The sequence below is a fragment of the Crinia signifera genome, chromosome 3, assembly GCF_055691185.1.
Source record: "Crinia signifera chromosome 3, ASM5569118v1, whole genome shotgun sequence".
Taxonomy (NCBI): domain Eukaryota; kingdom Metazoa; phylum Chordata; class Amphibia; order Anura; family Myobatrachidae; genus Crinia; species Crinia signifera.
The window spans coordinates 243,705,674-243,709,807 of NC_139219.1; the positions used below are offsets into that span (position 1 = coordinate 243,705,674).

The following is a 4,134-nucleotide window of genomic DNA, read 5'->3' on the forward strand; positions in this document are numbered from 1 at the left end:
GCTCTCCCCAAAAGGCGAGAGCTTCGGCACATTGGGGAAATGGAAGGCCCGAAAGGGTCGACCACACTACCCCAAAAAAACGTGACAAACTACAAAAAAAACAAGGAACTTGAAAAGTGACAAACGTGAGAGGGGGAAGAGAAATAAATAATAAAGGACCCTAGCCAAAAGGCCAGGGTGGGGGTGTGAAAAATTGTCCCTACCCCATCCAAAAGGACGAGGTAAGGACGTGAAGCGAATACCTAGAGGGAAAGTGCGCAGTGCTAGTGCTTACTAGTGCATGGTGATTTTGGGATCACCCGTGCATGTTCGGCACCCCCGAGTTTCCCCGGGGCACAGTGCAGCCTCGGACTCCAAGCAGCCAGCCAGTCAGCGTCCGACCAAGTGTTTCTCCGCTCAGCCAGTGGGCCCTTTCCGACCCCCGGCATGGGAATGGATACTCCACCGGGCTTTTTCGGTGAGTCTCCCCCGCAGAGGCCCAAATGGACCACCTGAGGAAGAAGAAACCACCTACTCAGTCCCGACGTTTTACCTCTCCCAGGGATTGAGTACTGGGCTGGGCTTTTCGCTGTCTCCCTGGCCGGGGGCGACATGTTACCCCCGGACCAGAGAGCAATCTACTCGGTCCCAGCTTTTCCCTTCTTCCTGGGAGTGGATACTAGACCGGGCTTTTCGAGTGACTCTCCCACAGAGGCAAAGACCCCTGAACAAGAGCCCCATCTCAAAGCACCGATGCTTCTCCCCTCCCTACCAGTGGAGAGAATGGTATTCCCTCCCTAGCAGGGCATCGATACTCAGCCATTCCTAGCACTTGTCCAGAACATGAGGTAATGCTCGTCCTCAGCTCAGTAACAAGATGCTACGGTACTGCTTTTCTCTATTCTCTGCCAGGGGGCGGTCCAGACCCAACTGATAAGAACAGATACTACACTTGATCTTAGCCAAAAGGCCGAGAAGCGATCCTTCGTTCCTAAACCTTTTCTCTACCTCTACGCTACAGGAACGTTATAGATAAAGTGGCTAAAAATGAATCTCTTTATAATGATATACATGTGTTCTTTATAATATCGGGCATTTTCTCTATTGTGGATATAGATTTCAATATATAGCAACATATAGATATATCTTTCTCAAAAATGCTTGTCTATTCTCATTTCCCCCCCCCCCCCCCCCCCACACACACACACACCTCGGATTCCCCCTAGCAATAAGCCGTGTATACATATTTTTTATTATTTTATTTTTACTTTTTAATTTTGAAGTTTAATACCCCGCAAACATGCGACCCAGACCCCAATGAATTGCTTTATGCAAATGGCGCAAATCTGGTATACTATGGCCGTTACATTGATGACTTACTTATAATTTGTGTGTGATACTTATCCACTCAGATTCACTACCAGAGTTTCCTCACAGACAAATAGTTGGGAGTATATGTACTAAAATCAAATGTGAAGATGTTATACATAGAAACCAATCAATTCTACTTATTATTCATTTAGCACCTTCTAGAAGATAATCTGATTGGCCAGAATCTGATTGGTTGCTATAGGTGAGATCCCTGCTCACTTTACATTTCCACTGTATGTGTACCTGCTGGACTTTATGGTGGACATGTTTGTATGCTTACATTAAATGTTGCCAGCAGTGTGGCAAGCTTCATTGTGTCTCCGGATAACAGATTTGTGCACTTTCCATTAACCCGTCTTGGCCTGGTACCTGAATTAATTGAGACTTTTTTTGAGATTTCTTGAGGGGTGGCTAATTTTGTCCTAATTAAGAAAATCCGGTGGAAAATTATTTTTAGGTGTAACAAATTCCTGTGAGATGCTCGCACGGCCACGTTCCCCAGCCGCCAGGAATGCATCACTGGCACGCTGGCGAGTTCAATAAGAACGGCTGTATCTGTATTAAGTATTTATATTAATCAATGGTAAATGTAAGGTAAGTACTCATTTATGGGCTGCATATTTTTCAAAACATTTTGGATGCAAACTCACAAGCACTTTTTGCAAATAAATGGAGTCTTGCTATGGAAAACTTCGCAACATTTACTCTTATTATCTTGAATTCTACCAATGCATACCCTCCAAAACCTGAAGGGTAGAAAAAGGTACAAATTCGTAAATGGGCATGACCATTAGTAAAGTGGCCCCTTTACTATATTTTCAATGGACAGTTGGAGCCCCTGAAACCCAGTACAAAGCCCTTTTTGGCCAGAACAGGCGATAAAAAAATGGTACTTTATCTGCCAAAATGGTATAGTTAGAGGGTATGCTAATGACATGTTGCACACTTGTACTTGGCCTTTCACCTTTTTCAACCTCCATATCATCTGGTTCTTCTGTCAATAAAAGTGCATGAGTGACTTCATCTCTGAATTCCAGCTGTGATAAATGCTGTTTTGTTTTCACTATTTGCTGCCAAAACATGTAATTTCCAAGCATTTACCATCATTTTTGACACAGAGTTCATGAATAGTGGAAACAGGGCGGTTTCTACAGGTGGACAAGCCTTGCAGCCACCCAGGGCGCCACACGGCTTGTCCACCACTGTTAAAAAGCCAGCTCCACACACCGCTAGTTCTGTTCAGAGGGGAGAGTCTCACTCTCTCCTTTGCCTCACTTTCCTCTACCTCCTCCTCCTTAGCCGCCGCCTCTTCCAAGGAGAGGGGTGGAGCACTCAGCGCAGGGCACATATCTCCTTCCCCTTCACTGTGTCTATGAGTCTGTCCCTGTCTGAGCCATCAGCCAATCAGAGCTTGCAGGCTGGCTCCTGATTGGCTGCCGGACTGCGAACCAATCAGAGCTCGCGGCCGGCAGCCAATCAAGAGCCAGCCCATAAGATATGATTGACTGACGTCCCAGTCACAGACTCATAGACACAGTAAGGGGGAGGGAGATATGCGCCCTGCGCTGAGTGCTCCCCTCGAAAGCGGCGGCGGAGGAGACAGAGGACAGCAGGGCAGGGGGACACTGGACTGGGGTGAGGGCAGGAGGGGTGCGTACTACGCTCCCCCCCCCCCCAACAGCAGAAGACGGTGATAGCAGCAACAATGGTTAGATGCACTGTGCTGGTGGGGTATTCTGCCACTGTGGGGGCATATCTGCCACTGTGGGGGCATATGTGTATCTGGCACTGTGGGGGCATATCTGGCACTGTGGGGGCATATGTGTATCTGGCACTGTGGGGGAATATCTGGAACTGTGGGGGCATATCTGGCACTGTGGGGGCATACGTTTAATGGGCATCACATTGTGCGGTGTAATGGGCATTACGGTGTGGGTGGTATTAGGTAATTGCCATCACAGTGTGGGGTGTAATGGGCATCAAGATGTGTTATTAGCATCATGGTGTGCGGCGTATTGTGTAATTAGCATCACGGTGTGGGACGTAATGTGTAATTGGCATCACAGTGTGCGGCATAATGTGTAATTGGCATTACTGACAGTGGCGGAACTGCAGGAGGCAATGGAGTCAGCTGCCGCCGGGTTTTTGGTCTTCAGGGGGCGCTTCTCCATTGTCTCCTGCTGTCCGCCGATTCATCCCCGCAGTTGTACATTGGCACGGAAGCTGCCTTCTATTCTCACACAGAGACTGAGCTGGCAGCCGACTGACACTAGGGGGAGCAGCTGCGTCCAGCTCCTCTCAGGCTGTACTGTACAGGTAGGCAATTGCACAATCCCTCTCCCTATCATTGGACCACCTGGTCAGCGGTGGGTGGCCATACACCGCTCCCTCAGGTACAGTCCCCTTTTATTTCAACTTTGTGATACAGGCTGTTTTAACTTGCACCTATCCTTCACTTTATAAAAAAAAACTGTTACTGAGACCAATCCTTATTTCCTTCTTTCATTGTACACTGGGTTGGATTGGAGAACACATCTAATAGTGTCTGGCCCATTACAAATTGGACCTCAAAGATACCTTGATAGGAGGAATACTGTGTACGTACATGTGAGTACGGTACGCATCTTTGTTTTATACTTTCTGGCGTATACCCACACAGAGGTGACCCAACTAAAGATACCCTTATATGTTGGTACACATATCACTTTCGAGTGAGTAACGGTACGAGTTACCTACCTGGGAACCCATTCACCGTATATGCCTTCCCATCACATTAACAACTTA

At 47.5% G+C, this 4,134-nt stretch overlaps 1 pseudogene; it reads right to left on the reverse strand.

Annotated features, from left to right (window-relative positions):
* Window positions 1–822: 822 nt before the first annotated feature.
* On the reverse strand, window positions 823–961 carry LOC146066070 (U2 spliceosomal RNA; annotated as a pseudogene).
* Window positions 962–4,134: the final 3,173 nt, after the last annotated feature.